Here is a 19,889-nt window from a genome sequence, read left to right on the forward strand (position 1 = left end):
TATAAGTGGAAGTTTTATGTAAATGACGTATCTTGACGACAATCCACCTAGCAGAAGCCTTTGATTTAGGCTGTGGAGCAGCATCAAGACCCTTGATAGCACTGTTCCATATGAGTAACAATTAAAAACTGGTGTTGTACGTTGAGGTATTACAATGCAAATGTATTGAAAAGAACACTAACCTATTAATAATCCCCTTAAGGTAGTTGTCTGGCCTGTTATGCAATGAACAAAACCAGACAACTAGGTGTTCCTTGGGCAGGATGACCACCATCTGCCAGTGTCCGCTGTAGTGGAACCTAAAATGGGTTAGTACATTAGTAAACAGTAATTAAATTTAGTTATTTTGTGACTTACCCATTTAGGTAGGCTCCAAGATAGACATCGCGCTGTGAACTCTGCATCCAACTCTTTATGTAACTTTCAGATTCAAACTGCGATTGCCCAGACCTCTGAATGGACTGTGGCTCGAGGAATCCATAGATATCAGAATTCCCCACTCGTATACATGTTTCAGTGAGATGCCTGTTTATGTTAAGTCAAAGTTAAATATTTATGAATTGAAAGCCATAACTTAGGTAATTAAAAGCCTTTTATATAAAGACTTACAGAATCCACAACTGTAACACTGATATGCTGAGACATTGACCACCGTGTGTAATTTTGGAGAGGTCTTCGTGCTTTATGTACAGGGGGGAATCTGGATTAACGACCCCGAACACAGTGGCATCCCATTTAACCTGATAAGGCCTCAAGAAAAGCTCTAGGATGGTCAATGTCATCAGATAAAGTGGATCATCGACCTCCGGATTGGGCTTCGGAGGTGGTTTTGGCGGAGACACAACTACCTGTTCATGAAACAAAGTTAAATAGCCTAATTTGAGGCACGCTTAATGAATTAATTTAAAAAGAAGAAATATATAGTAAGGACAATAAGTACCTGTTGTGATAAAGACTTGACCAGATGTGTCGGCCAAGCAAGGAAGGTGTGAAGTGCCTGCCCCACTAAGGAAACCTCATCAGTGGGTACAGGAACTGGAGCATCTGCATCTGTAACGTCCTCCACGCTCACCTTTACTTGGCCAGGCAACAAAGGAGTGTTATGAACAATAGTGGATCCCTCATAAACTCTCCCCATGGCAACCAGGCGGGCAGGATCTGCTTCTATGTACAAGCCGCACCTGTCAGAGTCACCCGTCTCAGGATTGTTTCCTGAGGGATCAACACAACTCCGCTTTGTGCTCACTTGAGGACCGGAGGGACCAGAACCAACCAGAGGCTCAGAAGGCACTGCAAGTCCCTGAGATTGCATCTGCGACTGAAGCTGGCTGAAGGATGCCATGACCTGCCTCGTCACTTTCTCTGTGATGGACTCCTCTAGTTGGTCCCTGATCTGCTGGGTCAGCTGATGTAATTCATCAGGAGGCAGGGAGGAAGCGCTGCGGGACGTCCGTGGAGCCGATCCAAAGTATTGCTTGATGGTGACACCGGCTCCAGCAACACGGACACGTCTAGGGTGCTCTGGAAGTCCAATAGCAGCGGCCAGAACATCCTGACGTCCATGGGGGACGAACGATCCCTGTGTGGCCTGCTCCTCAAACGAATCCTGCACAGAAAACACACAGTGGTACATGGCATTCTCAAAATATTCAAACATAATTGTAATGGTTAGTTGAAAATGACTTACAATCTTCTCAGCGATTTCCTTTGCGGCCTCAGTCGTCATCTCCCCTGTCTTCTTCGTGCGGGCCATCTTCCACTTCACGTGGCGTCTGACCGGGGATGGAGGGTCGATGACGCCATCAACGCTTCCTGACTGTGCAGCTTCCTGCAGCTTCTTCTTTGTCTTCTCAGCCAGGAGCTTCTGCTCCAAATAATCATAACCCCCACGAGACAAAACGTGGGGGGCAGTATTCTGCTTTTGGATGGCCTGTGCCTTCATGCGCACATCCTGAAAAAATTAAACAATAATGTTTGAAATGGGTAGAATGAAGTATAACAACATCATGTTTAATATGAAAAACAACTTAAATGGCAAGGAACATACCTCCCAAGAAGGGTTTCTACGAGTCTGGCAAAACTGGGCCCACTTTTCCTTGTTGATGCCGTATTTGTCACTGATAGTGTCCTCGACATCGTCCTGATCGGCTGCAAGGGCCCATTTCCTCGTGAGATCTGATTTAAACTGCCTCCATCTCTCCCCCACGGTCTGTAGTAACTTCCTTTTCGTCCTACTGTCAGAAGCCTCTGGGATATCAAATTCTGCCTGACAACATCAAACAAAGTTTATTTGTTACAATAATGTATTTTTTTGGCTATTAATTAAACAAAATCAAATAAGAAAAGAGAAATACCTGAATATCCTCCCAAATCAGGTCCTTCTGTGCAGTAGGGACGTCCTTCCAGTTCTCGTAGGTGATGTGCACCTTATCACGTGCCACAATCCCCAAATATGTTCTTAATTTCTTCCTGTGGGGACCGTTGGCCTTCCCGGTAGCAGGATCAACATGCACCACTGGTCTCTCAGCACCAGGTGGTCTAGTGGACAACGATCGTAGACGTGAGGCTTTGCGTGTCCGCTTCACGGCAGACGGCGAAGCCGATGCGTCCAAAGTAGGAGGAGGAGGAGGAGGAGAAGGAGGAGAAGGAGGAGAAGGAGGAGAAGGAGGAGGAGGAGGAGGAGGAGGAGGAGTGGAGGCAGGTGGAGAACCCATGATCTTTTATACAATAACATGCAAAATAGGATTAATGAAAAGAGGATCAGTCATAAGTTTTTTTTGGAAGGCAAAAGTATAATATTATTAAACAAAACCCCACCACATAAGAAGACAAGAAAAATTAACTAAAGGACTCCGAAAGATTGGTAGTTGTGCTTTTTAATTGTGATTTGCGGCAACCTTGTTATAAAAATTCTATTACATGTAATCAACAGTCAATGTATGCTTGATGGAATATAAATACTATATCTTCAGAAATACACATGTACATGGCATCCTTAGGACTTCATCCATGTTTTCTTTGATATTGATTTTCTTTTTTGCAGAAAAGAAAGAGGGGAACGAGCAACAATTTGAAGGTTGTACATTCAGGAACTAAAGAATTCAAAATAGCTAGTAATAAGAGGGATTTGTTTTTGGGATTTTCTGAGCACCAAGAGCGGCTACGCAAGAAGCTTGCACTTGAGGAGGGAAGGATATTTGCAGCTAATGAACAACTTTCTTAACTATTTGTCCTTTAGATTTTACTGTTTTTTTTTTCTAATATGTAAATATAAATAATATAAGGCTATGGCTTATGGACATGGTCATTTTTACCCCTAACAATCTTAGAAGTAAATATAGACCATGTTTTTACGCGATACCCTTATACCATTTATATTTACATATTAGCAAAAAGAAACAGTAAAATCTTAAGAACAAATAGTTAAGAAAGTTGTTCATTAGCTGCAAATATCCTTCCCTCCTCAAGTGCAAGCTTGTTGCATAGCCGCTCTTGCTGCTCAGAAAATCCCAAAAACAAATCCCTCTTATTACTAGCTATTTTGAATTCTTTAGTTCCTAAATGTACAACCTTCAAACTGTTGCTCGTTCCCCTCTTTGAGAATGAGGAGGATCTTCATAGGACTTCATCCAGCTGATGTTTGTCGCCAGTTTCATCATCCACCACCCTTTTCTTCTGTGCCTTCTCACGTTTGTTGTTGTTAAACCCATATTTATGCCTTCTTCCCTTCATGCCTTCTTTTATCACAACTTTAGCTGAATCTCCTATCTTCAGCATACTTGAATCTCTTGTCTTATTCTCCAATGACACACTTTGATGACCTATATCTCTTTTCTTCGTATGTTCTAGTGCTTCAGCTTTAGAATGCATAAAGCAATTAGAATTTTCTAGTGATCACCAAAGGCTTCTGCATCAGCATTGACACTCTCCACCCTCTTTGGTTTATGCTTCTATGTTTTCTTCCGTGCTTCCTCCTTATAATTCTCAGATTTATTGGAGGTCTCACTAGAAGGATCAGCACCAATCCGTGCTTGTTCCTCCTCTACCAGCTCAATATCTTTCGTTTCACTTTTGCTTTTGTAAACTACACTGTAATTTTGTGTAAAGTATTGAGATTCAGCCCTTAGGGTGACCCTGCTGTTCTGCATTGTACTTTTGTCATCATGTGCTTTTGTGTAAAATGAATACCTATTTATGTCGTATCCTTGCCAGGTTATAACATTTCTTTTAGGCCCATCTGCTAGCTTTCTTAATGTTTCTGAAGCATTCTCATCTGCAAAGATTGTATCTTTAAACCAATCACAGAAAGTCTTGTTATGCTTTTTCAACACCCAATTCTTTGACATTTTCGGATTATTCTGTTTGACTAAAGCTTCATGCTTAACTATGTATGGCAAAACTTCATTACTGTTGTTCAAGACATACAAGTGAGCTTGTAACAAATCTTCTACACTTGGAGTGATCACATGCAGTCCTCTTGAACCCTTACCACCCACTCTGTCATCATGTCGAGACTTAGAAAGCCCAACAGGTTTAGCCTTCTCTAAGTATTCTGAACAAAATTCAATGGCTTCTTCTGCAATGTACCTCTCAACAATAGATGCTTCTGGACGATATAGATTCTTTGTATACCCTTTTAAGATCTTTATGTATCGCTCAACCGGGTACATCCACCGTAGATAAACAGGACCACAACATTTAATTTCTCTGACCAGATGCACAATCAAGTGAATCATGATGTCAAAGAAAGTAGGGGGAAAATACATCTCCAATTGGCACAGTATAATTGCGGCCTCATTTTCCAACTCATCAAACATGACTGGATCAATGACTTTGCTACATATAGCATGGAAGAAAAAGCACATGCGAGTTATCGTTAACCTGACTTTGTTTGGCAAGATGTCTCGTATAGCCACGGCTAACAATTGTTTCATGAGCACGTGATAATCGTGAGACTTTAACCCTACAAGCTTAAGCTCCTTCAACTGCACAAGGCTCTTAATATTTGAAGAGTATCCTTGTGGAACCTTCACCAGACGAAGACATTGACAAAAACTTATGTTCTCCTTCTTGGAAAAAGTATGGCAGGCTGGGGGCAAGTAAATTTTCTTCCCATCAGACCTTGGATGCAACTGTGATCGTATACCCATATCAGCTAGGTCTTGACGGGTATTCAAGCCATCCTTCGTCTTGCCTTGAATGTTAAGGAACGTCCCAATCACACTGTCACAAACATTTTTCTCCACATGCATAACATCAATACAATGTCTAACGTCAAGATCACACCAGTACGAAAGATCAAAGAAAATGGACCTCTTCTTCCATATGCAACTCTGACTTTTATCCTTCTTTTGGGTCTTCCCAAATACAGTATTCAGGTGTTGAACCCGCTGATATACCTGCTCACCAGTCAATGGTATCGGCGCAATATCATGCTCTTGACTTCCATTAAAAGCTTTTCTCAGTCGTCTGTAAGGATGATTGGGTGTTAGAAAGCGGCGATGCCTACTGTAGACTATTTTTCTCCCATGTTTAAGTTGTATGTAACTTGTATTTTCTTCACAGATGGGGCATGCATGATGACCCTTAACACTATAACCGCTAAGATTCTCATATGTTGAAAAGTCATTAATGGTACAAAAAAGCATTGCACGCATTTCAAAGGTCTCCTTGCGAAACACATCAAACACTACAACCCCCTCGTCCCACAACTTTCTCAGATCTTCAATCAACGGACTTAGATAAACATCAATGTCATTTCCTGGCTGTCTTGGGCCCGGTATCATCATAGACAACATCATGTATTTTCGCTTCATGCACAACCAAGGAGGCAAATTGTAAATTACTAGCAGAATTGGCCATGAAATGTGTTGAGTGCTTAAGGTGCCATATGGATTCATTCCATCACTGGCTAGTCCAAGTCTAAGATTTCTTGGCTCATTCCCAAAATCCGGATACAAACCATCAATCTTCTTCCACTGGGAGCAATCAGCCCGATGATGGACCATTCCATCAGAAATCCTTCCATTTGCATGCCATGTAAGGTCTTTTGCGTCGTCCTCATTAGCAAAAAGACGCTTAAACCTTGGAATGATAGGCAGATACCACAAAACCTTTGCTGGTAGGCCCTTCTGTGACTTTTCATCATAATTGCTTTCCTTGTCATCCTTCACTTTGTACCGTGAAGTCCCACACACAGGGCATTTGGACATTTCTTGGAATTCATGCCTGTAGAGTATGCAATCATTGGGGCAAGCATGAATCTTCTGATACTCCATACCCATGGGACACAATATCTTCTTCGCCTTATAGTAACTTTTAGGCAGCGTGTTATCCTCTGGAAGCAGATTGTGCACTACCTCAAGCAGTGAGGTGAAACTTTTGTCACTCCACCCATACCTGGCCTTCACATTAACCTGACTTAACACCGTAAACAACAGGGTTAAGGAATTCTTGCACCCCGTATACAAAGGCTTCTTTGAATCACTCTACAATCCTTCATACACAGGGGCGTGTGCTTCTTGAAAACACTCTTGTCCAAGGTCATGAATCATGTCCTCCAAGCGATCTCCCATTTCTACATCAAACGGTTCAGATTGGGACCCACTCTGCATGTCAGTCACTTCACCATGCCATATCCACGTCGTGTAATTCTTCTTCATCCCATCACACAATAGATGGTCCCGTATGTCGTCAAGTAGTTGTCGTCTTCCATTCAAATAGTTGATGCAAGGACAATAATATTTTCCTTCTTCATTCGGTCGACCTCTTTCAAAAGCAAATTGCAAAAACTGCTCGACGCCATCCTCATATTCTGGGCTCATGCGACTTTGATTGATCCAACTTCAATCCATCTAAGCAAATCCATGCATGCAAATCTCACTTTTTTATTTATAGGTGTGGCCCTATCCCATTTTGGAATATTGTCTTTTATGTTAGCCTCAAACATCATGGTTAGCATTATTTTGAACAATTTGAGTAAATTTCGGCAGCATTTTGCATTGGTCTCCAGTACACGACATGACATCGGTGAAACGAATTTCACGATAATCAAGTATGCACTCAGAGAACAACTTGAAATGCATTCAACCGAAATTTCATCAAATTAATCAAAATAATAATAACCTGACCGAATGAGTCTAACATAAAAATACTAGTCTCCCCAAACTGTCCAAACGAACAATTCAAGACTAAATACAATGACTAATGCAAACTATCCGCAAGAATCATTGCATTCAGTCTCAAATGGGAATCTACGGTTCACTCAACATGAACAACAGTTATTTATATAGCAAATTACATTCAGCACGTATAACAACATTCATGACATACAAGAACATTCATGACGTACAACAACATACAAGGACATCAACAGTTGTGTGTGTGTATGTGTTTTGTGTTTGTCTCTTTATCTCTCTGTGTGTGTGTGTGTGTGTGTGTGTGTGTTTTTCTCTTTATGTGTGTGTGTGTGTGTGTGTGTGTGTGTGTGTCTGTCTATGTGTGTGAGTGTGTTTGTGTATGTGTGTGTCTGTGACTCAGTGTGTGTGTCTTTGTGTGTGGGTCTCTGTGTGTGTCTGTGGCTCAGTGTGCTTGTGTGTTTGTATGTCTCTTTATGTGTGTGTGACTCTGTGTGTGTGTGTGTGTATGTGTTTGTGTTTGTCTCTTTATTTGTGTGTGTGTGTCTGTTTGTCTCTTTATGTGTGTGTGTGTGTGTGTGTGTCTATCTATGTGTGTGTGTGTGTGTGTGTCTATGTGTGTGAGTGTGTTTGTGTATGTGTGTGTCTGTGACTCAGTTTGTGTGTCTTTGTGTGTGGGTCTCTGTGTATGTCTGTGGCTTCAGTGTGTTTGTGTGTTTGTCTGTCTCTTTATGTGTGTGTGACTTTGTGTGTGTGTGTGTGTGTGTGTGTGTGTGTGTGTATCTTTATGTGTGTGTGTGTTTGTGTTTGTGTCTGCGTGTGTTTGTCTCTATGTGTGTGTGTTTGTGTATCTGTGTGTGTCTCATTGCAGGGTAGCAAATGATCATTAAATTGTAAACATCATCAGCCACATGATGAGGGAACCAGTATCAAATCAATGCTTTACAAGCTTTTTGGTGGGGAGCAATAAGGTGCCTGTGGATGTTCTTCAATACGCTGACGATACGATATTCTTTGGAGAAGCATCTATGGCAAATGTCAAACTGTGAAGGTTACTCTCAGGAGTTTTAAGCTGGTTTCTGGATTGAGAATTAATTTTGCTAAGAGCAAATTTTGAGCTGTTGGTCAATCTGAGGAGTGGTGTCTTCATGCTGCAAACTACCTCAATTGTGCTTTGCTCCAATTTCCTTTCTGCTATTTAGGTATTCCGATTGGTGTCAATCCCAAAAGAAAGGTGGTGTGGGATCCTATAATTAGGAAATTTGAGGATATGCTGAACAGGTGGAAGATGGGTAGGGCTGACCAAATCCTGTTCTCGGAAGATGCTTGGGCTGAGGATGGGATTCCCCTAAAAGACCAATTTCCAGAAAGGTAGAAATTGATGGTTTCTGGGTGGAAAATTCTAATTTGGTTAAGGCAGAAATTCTGCAGCATTTGCAGAGCAGATTCAAATTAATTGAAGTTATGTACAAGCACTGCAGCGTTTACAAAAATAAGCATTGCAGCTTATTTAAGGCAGAAATTCTGCAGCATCTGCAGTATGTGGGTGGAAAAATAAGCACTGCAGCTTTTAAAATTAAGTTAATTGAACTTATGTACAAGCATAAGTTCAAATTAATAAGGTTTGACAGAAGGTTTTCTGTTTTTTAAAAAAATTTCACTGCAGCTTTTTGAGAAGTTAAAATGGAAGCATCTTTATTAATTACAATTGAAGTATATAAGTTGGTTTTAACACATAGGAGATAAGGTTTAATTACAACAGGGAGTGGTTATTCAATATAACATTGATGAAGGTGGGGGATGGAGAGAAAATTAGACTCTAAGGTTTATTGAAGAATTTCATGTGAATGCTTCATTTCCTAAGGGACTCAATTCCTCATTCATTGAAACCAGTATGCAACATTTTACATGAAACACCAATATATAACATTTTAAAGCAAACACCACTATATAATATTTTAAATGAAATAGCAGTATATACCTACTAGTTCCTACGTACGTACCTGGAGTTGCTATAACCCGAACGACCTTCAACAACAATGTCAATTAAAAGTAGTCTATGATAACCTGAAAAAAAAAACCAATGGTCATGGACATGACTGCCACATTTGGAGAAGGATTTTGGTATTCATTTCAACCAATGGTCATCCAATATAAGAGTAGGATTTAATCCTTTAAAAGAAATGGAAGCCATTAAACCAAAGTCAATACTCATGAATGCTAGAACATTAGAAACATATATATGTAGTATAGTATAGTAATATATAAAAACAAAAGAGTGTAGAGTGTAGCAAAGAAGTTTTTGGTGAAATAATAATAGAATGGGAAGTTAGTTGTTGGTACTACACCTAACATTACGCTAAGGACAATCCCAAATACCGTTCCAAAGAGTTCATTGGGACCGGTTTTGCCTGCCTTGCTGTTTGAAATGCAATCCAGCTCTATCAACTATCATGGCACATGACTGGGGCCTCAGAATTCGAAAGTGGTAGGGATTGTCTTTTGGAGAAGAATATAATATAATACACCTTTTTTGTTCACTAACCATACACCATAATATTATGAATATGTCTTTCTAGCTCCAAAACTCCTATGCATGATGGTATTTCTCTCTAATCCTATATTCTTTATTTGCTTTGCTATATATCTGTGGATGAAATGAAATTCTTGTATTTTTCTTTTCCAATGTTTTGTTCCTCTCCCAAAAGCACCAACACTCCATGTGCATCATATTTTCTACCATTGTTCTTGCTGCTTTTTTGGAAGAAAAAAGAATCTATCTTTTATATAGAGAGAGGGTTATTGCTCTAATCATGTAAGGTTCTTTTGGCACTGCATGTGCAGCAATCACCTCTGCCCATTTCATATTATTTTGCACTTCTCAACCTCTCTTTGAACCACTCATATCATCACACAACCCTTTCTCCCTTTTACATATATATACACATGTATACATATATTTATGTACTTTCCAATCTACCAAGTGTTTTATTGTCTTAAAGAATTCAACACCTGCAGGCAATTGATAACCTCATTCCAGCCACAATGAGCAGCAGTCCTGCACCTTGCAGCCGATCCTGGTGAATACCAAAACCAAGCTAATTAAGCATTTTGATTTCTCATAAGAAGTATTTGTTTTAGAGAGCGACCTAGTAGGAGACTTGGTGTTAGACAGTTTTGTACGTTCAATCTTATTATGAATTTTGTTTGGTATAGAACTTAATAAAACCCTCCCCATGATTTTGTTAAAAAGGTCAATTAGTGAGGACTCCCTAAGAAGGTATGTGCAGTTTGCGAGTGAAAGTTGCATACAAACTAACATGGTGGATTGGGGTCCTAAGCCCTTTAGGGTGTTTGACTAGTGGCTGCAACAGAAAGGGTATCAAAAAATGGTGAGGGAGGCCTGGAGTAATGATCAACAGGGAGGTTGGGGGGTATTGTCCTTAAAAATAAGCTGAAAAACTTGAAAGCTGCTACAAAACAGTGGAGTAAGGGAGAGGGGAATTTTGATGTCAACAAGATATTCAACATTCAGCAGAAATTAAATGAGGTGGAGGATCTAGCCTCTAATAGAGTTTTGTCTGACCAAGAGCTCAAGGTCAGAAATTTCCTTCAGCAGGAATTATGGAATGTTTCAAATGCCGTGGAATCTCTTTGGAGACAAAAATCTAGGGCAACATGGTTGAAGGAAGGGGACTGCAACTCTGGTTATTTCCATAGAATAATAAATTACAGGAGAGCTTTCAATGCTATTCCAGGCATCTTTATTCATGGTGTGTGGGTCCAGCAACTCTGGTTATTTTGTAATTGTGGTGTGCGTATACGATGACGGTGGAACAAAACCCGTCTTCATATGGATCTTACAATGACGGGTCCAGCTATGACTATCGTTGAAATGAGAAATCCACAACATTTTTGAATTAACACCATCGTGCTATGCCAACACAATTAAATGACTAACCCTCGTGTCTGAAGTGACTCACAGACTCTCCTACCCTTAGTCATTCACATGCTTACATTTTTACCCCTCACTCAGCTCACGTCCTCTGTCACTTGTCGGCCGTTCTGGGTTTCTTCAAAAACTGCCCCGTGGTGGAACGTCTTGTGCCACCGTGTAACACCATCATTGTCGAAGGTTTGTTTTCAGGGTTTTATTACCGCCTCTAACTTTCATGCTTTATTGGGTTGAATGGGAAAGGAACTGATGTTCAATGTACACCCAATTCGTATTTTGAACCATTTCATGGTATTTCAGCACTAGCTCTATTGAAACATGCATTTGGTTTTGAGGAGGTTAGGTAGCTGGAGCTCGTACTGTTTCCTCGACAGGTTCTTCTCTACCTAACTATTATACTTATTGTTCCCTCGATAGGTGGTTTATTGGTTTTGTACACCCAATTAGTTTAATTTAAGCTTCATTTCAAATGAATAATGGTCATGCATGGTTTTCTCTGTAATACAAAGCAAATTCTTGTCAAACTATACTTACTATGATTTTCCCTGGTTAGTGTACAAAATGTATTAGTATCTCCAGGTAGATTTTATATAACCATCTACTTTTATTTTTAATTTAATATGTTAGTGATGACTTGTATACATTAAAATCCATACAAGTAAAAATTTTCCATTCACTGTATTGTTAGTTCAGACAGAATTAGTGATACTAACACAAAACCCTATTTTTTCTATCATTCAGGTATGATAGAAAAATTATGAACTTAAAAATTACAGCTGGCTACTTGAAGAAACTATTAGCTAAGTAGAAAGCAAATATTGTCTTTGAATCTTTGCTTAGCTTGCAGACACTGGTTATGTGTGGAACTAGTTCATTTCAGGATTCCATTAAATTTATTAGCTCTGCAATGCATTGTGCACCTAGTTGGTTTGCTATAAAAGTTGTTACCTAGCTTTTGTATCTAGCAAACTAGTATTTTCCCTCTAATTCAATACCTATTAATGAGTTTGGGCTAGACAAAATGACATCCACTTGTTTTTCATTTTATCCCAAGATGTCTTTGTCTTTAACAGTGGCTTGATAACTAATTACTTCAACCATTATGGAGATCAACAAACATTTTATCATTCTTTTGTGCAGACACATATTTTAAATGTTTCTATTTGAAAAGTGAATTCATTTGCAAATGTCAAAACCAGATGTTTGAAACACTAGCATTAGGCAAAGCTAATATGAGAAACTCAATGTCTCTTTCCAAGTTAGCAATATGTTGCATTTCCATTGTCAACCAAGCTTCAATGGCTTCATCTATTTCCATGATAACAACTTCATCGGGGAGAGTTTCCTTATCCCCTCCTGTAACACCAACCCACAAAGGCTTCCCAAAACCAAAATCTAGCCCCCTAAAATTCAAACCAGACCAACTTGTGATTGGAATTGGACTTCTTGTTTCGATACCTTGAGTCAGATCCATACACTGAGTGCTCCCTAGGATATTAGGATCACTTTTGACTCTTAAAAACCATTCACTTGAAAGATTTCCAAATTTTTCTTTGGCTATGCTAACCAAATATCCAACACTAGTTTCTGCATTGACTTTTTCACAAAACACCATCATTGGCCACAAAATGTTGCCAATGGTGTATCTAGAGAAAGGTTCACCAATCCTCCTTCTCATGTCCACAATATGGATAGCAACTGCTGGTCTTGTGCTATTAGATTCCATCTTGCATGTTGGTTTCATGTGTTTCCAAATGAATGCAGCCAATACTTCATATCTAGTAAGAGGCTTTGAGCTTTCATCATAATCACCATCTTTTGCTTCAACTCTTAGACTGTTGATCGATTCAAAACCAAACATAAACCTTGTAGTGGTGCACATTTTTTTCTGCACTTGAATCCTCATTATTTTGATCAACATGGTCATGCAAACTCAAATCATTCAATGGTGAAAAATAAGAGGAAGCAAAAGTTAAATCAGGAAATGCTACTTCCTCCCTAGAGTCGCGACATATAGCTTGAAGAAGAGTATGGAGACTGCATGTGCCTATAGCTCTTCCACCACAATTGAATATGTTCACTTGTACAAGTACTTGGGGCAAGGTTTCTCTATATGAATGCATCTTATTAGGCTCACATGGGAGCAATTTGTTTAGAAATTTTAGCTTAGGTGGTGTGAGAAACTCAACCATGTTAAGGTTCAACTTGGCTTCCAAGTAAAGTGCACCCTCATCATTGCAAGTGATGAAGAGTCTTGTCATGTGCCTGCTACGAGGTAGAAAATGGTTAGTGTCTCAGATTACGTTGCTTAAATTGAGCACACATATGAGAGGGTTGTGGGAACCCTTCCTTGTTAGGGTAAAATTGAGCTTCATAGTCGTTGATTTCATAGCAACAAAGATAAAATTAACTTTAATTATTTTTATAAGAAAATAATCTTCACTCATAGATTGAAAAATACTCTTTCATGCAAAAGAAGAAAAACTCACTCACTTCTAATATTTACTCTCGTTTTCTTTTCCCCTTTTCAGGGTTGATTTGTTCGCATTAGTTAATACTTAATATTGTGCATTTGTTATAATTTTTAAAAGGAAAATTATATTTTAATTGAAATTTTTTTTAGCATTATTACACCACTTTCTGTTTTACAATACATTATGCATCCTTTGTCAACATATTATACAATATCGTTATGACCAGACACACAAAAGTTATCAATAACTTTTCAATTTTCAACCAAGGTATTATTTCTTCCTTTATTCTTTAAGAAGGAGGAGGGATACCAAAATGAGTGGACTTCACTTAAGCTTTTATATGTATTATAGAAAATAAAAACTGCTTTTTCCAAATGAGTTGCATCTGAATTGCTTCTAGTTATCAAAATTTGAGCTTTTACATATGTATCTGGCTTGTAATATACAAAGGTAATTAGAGCCTTCTGCTTATTTTCCCAGACTTTGATATTTATAAAATTTCATTAAACTTTGGTTAATTTGACCCAAGTTGGAGAGTTTATTTAGGGAAACAAACTCACTTATTTTTTCCACTCTGTGAAATCATACTTGAAGAGAATTAAACACCTTACCACTTGAACAAATAACTTGTCCAGAGTAAAAAAAAATGTTGAATTTTTTTCCCAGGTAGAGAAGAAAAATATGCATAATATTGCTAGATCTTCCCAATTGAATTGTGTAAACAAAAAAAAATCTGCTCAATAGAATTAGTTACTATCTTGGCCTTATTCCAAGGCTTGTTATTGGCCTATGTGTACTAGCAGTGGTGTTGGTTGTGTATGTCATTGTTGGTATTCTTGGAAGTATTGTTGGTGGAGCAGCCTATGGATTTCTTCCACCTATATTTGCTACTTTTGAAGTTGTACAGGAAGGAAAAGTGACAAATTTATCCATAGGCAAGTCATTGTATGTGTACATTCATTACTTACTATTGAACTTTATTTGCTTCTCTTTCTAAGTGTTCTTTTATGATTTTGGTGAAAATTGTTTCCAGGTTTTCAATTACTTACTATAAAGAGTCTTCGTCCTTTCACTCATTTCAATCCCCTTTACAACGTTCTCTAACTTAGCCAAATTCTTTGTAGTTGTTTTATGGCCTCCTTCTACTAGTCCCTCACTCTATCCAATGCCTATATATGGGGAGGCTTCTAATCACAGGTATTCTTAATAACAACATTGACAAAAAAGATAGCATAGATAGAGAATTTTTGTGATGCACTTAGTGATTGTTAGAAACCTATGTCTGTATTGATGTATCCATTTATGCAGCCTTACAGGACAAATGAATCTTCACTCACCTATAATTTATAACCACTCACTCATTTCTCTTCTATATCTTTGTGTTGCATTATATTTTCCTTGATTTTAGGATTGTGTTCATTATTATTTATGGTTGGAATTTTACTAAAGGTTTCCCTATCCTTAATTATTAATTGATTGGATGTTTTAAAATAATTGCAGGTATCGGGGATGTGAGCCATTGGTCTTGTCATGCCTACCTGCTCTGGCACATTTGACTGCCCACTTGTTTTTAAATCTATCTGTTTGTTGGGAAGTGAAAGGCAAAGGCCAACTAGTGTAGCCCTGGAGGAAGCTGAGTACAATTTCTAGCATAAGCTGTGTTGTCATAAATGCCTAGATGTTAAAATTTCTCCTGTAATGATAGCTAATCAGGTTTGACTAATTTAAGATTTAAGGCCTCCAAAATTTTGCTTGTTCAATAGCGTTTCACTCTAGGAAGGTTCTTACACCAATTGCAAATCCTGGGATTAACTTCAAAATACACTCTAGAGTAACACTAAGATGTTTGTTGAGTTGAATTAGCATAGAATATTATTCCTAAGAATATACTTAATAGTTCATTATACTTTTACTTCATGTCAGGTCAAAAGGCAAGCAGAGAGGTTTGTTTTAATGTACTACAGAGGTATCCTAGTGATAAGCACCTCTCTAAATATATTATACTATTAATAGCCTATAAAAATTAGAAAAGGCACTCAGTAAATGATGCAAGGACATGTTTAATAAGAATGATTAGACCTGGTCATGTCATAACATGATTGATGCCCCTGTGTGTTTGTGGAATGTGTGATAGGATCTCCCACCCTAAGTTAGCTCATGTTGTGGTTTCGATGATTAGTGTTTAGTATGTTTCTGGTTAAGTTGAATTATGGGGTGTATCTTAAGGTTGTTATAGACCCCTGGGAATCATGTTTCGTGCTAAGATTTTTTTTATGCATTATAGTTAGATGATGATGACCCTTAGAGTATGCTACGTCTAGGTGAGATATAAATTTAAATCCTTCTTGGTCAGAAGTCGTTTTGAGATGAGAGGAAACCTAAGATTAAGATGAAAAGCCCTTAACTAGTAGCCGGACTAGAAAGTTATTCTAGGATTCCTTGAATTAACCTTAATCCTTGTTAAAGATGACTCGAGTAAGTTTAAGCTTTCTGGTGAAATTCCTGTAAGGAGTAAACCTTAAGTTTGAACAAGTTTACAGAAGTGAAAAGTGGTCTGTTTTCCTTATTCAGTTAGCACCCAGTTAGTATCAGGAGGAAACCTTAGAGTGGAACCGTTACAATTTCTTGAACCTAAGTGAGAGTTACGAGTCAAGTATACAAAAGTGAGAAAAATTGTGTTGTAGGAAGAGGCTTAGACCCGAGGGTAGGCAGATCATGTATTATCGATAGTCATTTGTGGACTAGAATTGGTAGAGCATGAGAGTCTCGAAACTTATATTTTTTTTTGAACCATCCCATGTTTGAAAAAGAGTCGACCATGTGGTCAGTTGTGTTTTCTTGTGTATGTTTGTTTGTTTCAAATTGTCATCCGTGTCTTCTATGATATTACCCTACTCCAAATTGTATGTCATTCACATTCTATTATTGTTGAAATGTCACTCTCGTGAGAAAACTTAACTTATGAAATACTATCATTGAGTAAACGAGGATCGCTGAATTTAGTTGCTAAGTGCAGAGGAGTCTTATGATCGAATTCACGGAAAAGAGCTTCAACTGGGCATACAGCTTGGTATTGAGAACTATATGCGTAATATATTTTTCTCGATCTTTCGGCAAAGTTTCGGGGATGAAACTTCTTTTAAGGGGGATGAAATTGTAACATCCCATTTTTTTGTAAACTAATTTATAAGGGATTGTTATTTATAAATAGAGTTTTAGAAAAATGATAAGGTTTTTATAATTTTATTAATTAAAATAATGATTTGAGAGAAAATAAAAAAAAGTATTTTATTTATTTATTTGATAGGAAAAAAGATAGAGTTCTGTTTATAAAATAATAAAAATAAATAAATAGAGTAAATGATAGGTTTTGAGTATCCTAACTATAAATAGCGACATGTTAGGTCAGTTTTCAACGATAGTTTCTAGGTCTCCTCTTTGTCTCAATTTCGTTTTCCTCTTTTTTCCTCTCAAAACCCTCTCTTTTTCCAGCCTACCGTCAAACCTGTCCCAGAAAATCGACGATCTCTGACTCATTCACCGTTGGATCGTCGTGAAATTTGAGAACCAAGTTTGCAACTCAATTCCAAGCATTCTCACAGTTGAGAGAAATATCATTTGCATCGTAGTTTTTTCTTTTCCCGCAGAAACCCAAAACTATCTCAGTAAAACTACGATCCCGAATTCGTTAACCGTTGGATTGTTGTGAAATTTTGATATGTAGTTTGAGATTCATTTCCACACATCGTTGGGATTTGCTGAATAATCTCTTTGGAGGGAGAAAGATGCATCGCACCTAGGACCATGGAATGGAGGCTTCAATCCCTTCTCCTTTTCTCTAACGCTTGGAAACTCTATCAGAGCAATAAGAAGAAAAACTTGGGGAATCACAGGAAATTGCTAGAGATGCCGCTATCACTGTCGGAATACACACATGAGCCCTCTTAGAGGTAAGGGATGGGTATATCGCAATTGGGGTTAGAATGAACATGTGTAGGGATCCTCAGGAGATTAATTTGGGATTTATTTAGGGATGTTTATTGAATTATAATTTTTTCCTTTATGATTATAAATACAATATTGATGTCCTGATGCAAATTGGTTGATAAAATAGAGTGCTCTTGGTGTTTTCATTTTTTAATACCTATGATTTTGATTAATTGATTTTGATATAATTGTGTGAAATTATTTGAGGGGTTTTACTCCCCATGTTGTGATAAACCTTTTGTATAAATTGTTATATTGAGATTATGAAATGGTGATTCAAATTGTGAGTACGTGATAAATTGAACCTGTGATGAATGATGAAATACATGTGTATTGAGATGTGTGTATTAAGTTGTGAGCTATAAACTGTGCAATCACATAATTGTAAGACCCTTCAAGGGCGATGAGTATTGTGATGGGATCCACTATGGGAACCCGAAAAGTTAAAATGATTTTGAAAACAATTGAGTAGTTGTGTGTATTGCATAGTTCATAGGTAAAGTGTATATGATTCATGAGGTGTAATAACATGTTAAATTGAGATTATACCATTATGATTGAGATCGAGTGTATGTGATAAATTGAGTATGTATGTGATTGAGATGTTGTGTGCATTGAGTTATGAACTATGAATTCTACAATTGCACGACTATAAGACCCTTTAAGGGTGACGAGTTAATGCTAAGACCCTTTAAGGGCGATGAGTTAATGCTAAAACCCTTAAGGGCGATGAGTTATCCGTGACGAGTATTGTGATGGGAACCACTATGGGGACCCGACGAGTTTAATCACAAGCGCGACAAGATAAAACTATTTTGAGAACAATTGAGGAGTCATGTGTTTTGTACAATTCATAGATAGAGTCTGTGCGCTAAAATGTTTTCTGGGTTGGACCTAAATCGGGAGGGAGAGGCCTTGACGGACTCTTTGGAGTGTAAGCCTTGGGGGTAAATACACCCGGTTTGAGTGCTCCTTTAAGCCTATGTTGATCCCATATGGTTGGAGCATTCTCGCAAAACAGCATGACCCTGACTGGTCTCCCTATGATTTTACCTAGTGAGAGTGACCTGACTTGCTAGTGTGTGGTTTGTCTTGTCATGTAATCCTAGGCGCCCAACGAGGTTTTTCATTGACATGGTACCACATTGCATATAGGATTGAGTCTTAGTGTATTTGTTGCATAACACTTGTGTATTGATCGATATTGATTGACTTGGTGATATTGTGTTTTGATCCTTGAGTACGTGAATGTTGTGAAAATGAATGAGACGTGTTGTGTTGTGATGTGTGATGCAATCCTACCCCCAAGGGTATTGGACAGAAGACTCCAAGAGAATTAGGCTAGAGCTGCTAGAAAAGGCCATAGGGTTCTCATGAACCTCAGGGTAGATTTTTGAGCCCATGGGTCAAGGTTGGATCCACTCTTCTTTATAAATATTAGAATAGGTTTTTCCTTCTTTTGGGCCTTGTATTTTGGTCATTCTAGTAGTAAAGGGTTTTAGCCTTGTATTTCAGGGCATTTTGAGTAGTCTTTGTAGTAGGAACTTTTTTTTGTATTTTCATGTATTTTTGGAATGGGGGTGAGCTTAGCTATTATAGGGGATGTGTAGCTAAGCTCTAGCTTCTCATCTCAAGGAGGTGAGCTTAGCTATTAGAAAGGTGTGTGTAGCTAAGCTCTAGCTTCTTTAGGAATCTTCTCAAGGAAGCTTCTCAAGAAGGTGAGTTTAGTTATTAGAGGGGTATGTGTAGCTAAGCTCTAGCTTCTTAAGGAAGTTTTCTCAAAGAAGCTTCTCAAGGAAGTTTTCTCAAGAAAGCTTCTCAAGGAAGCTACCTAGTCTATAAATAGAAGCATGTGTAACACTTGTTGTAACTTTGATGAATGAGAGTCTAGTGAGACACACTTCAAAGTTCAACTTCTCTCCCTCTTTTCTTCCTTCAATTTCATGCTTCCCCCTCTCTCTTTCTCTCTCTCTTTCTTTTCCTCCATTGAAGCACCCTCTCCAAGCTTCTTATCCAAGACACTCTCTTGGTGGCGAAACTCCTTCTTCCATGGCTTATTCCCTAGTGGATGGCGCCTCCCCTCACCTTTTCTCCTTTGTTCCGCTTCATCTCCATGGTGGGAAATCACCATTGAAGGACTTCATTGAAGCTCAAAGATCCAGCCTCCATAGAAGCTCTATAAGCAAGCTTCCATCAAGTGGTAATCAGAGCACAAGAGCTTCAAGTAGGTGCTCCTTAAACCACCATTAATTTTTTGCTTTACCTTCTCTTCCATTGTTGTTTCCTCATATTTTTCTCCATGTATCTCCTCAAATGTCTTGTACTAAATGTTTTTAA

At 38.4% G+C, this 19,889-nt stretch overlaps 1 pseudogene; it reads right to left on the reverse strand.

Moving 5' to 3' along the window:
• Positions 1-12,280: 12,280 nt before the first annotated feature.
• On the reverse strand, positions 12,281-19,667 carry LOC114368120 (annotated as a pseudogene).
• Positions 19,668-19,889: the final 222 nt, after the last annotated feature.

This window comes from Glycine soja, chromosome 9, assembly GCF_004193775.1.
Source record: "Glycine soja cultivar W05 chromosome 9, ASM419377v2, whole genome shotgun sequence".
NCBI classification, from domain to species: Eukaryota; Viridiplantae; Streptophyta; class Magnoliopsida; order Fabales; family Fabaceae; genus Glycine; species Glycine soja.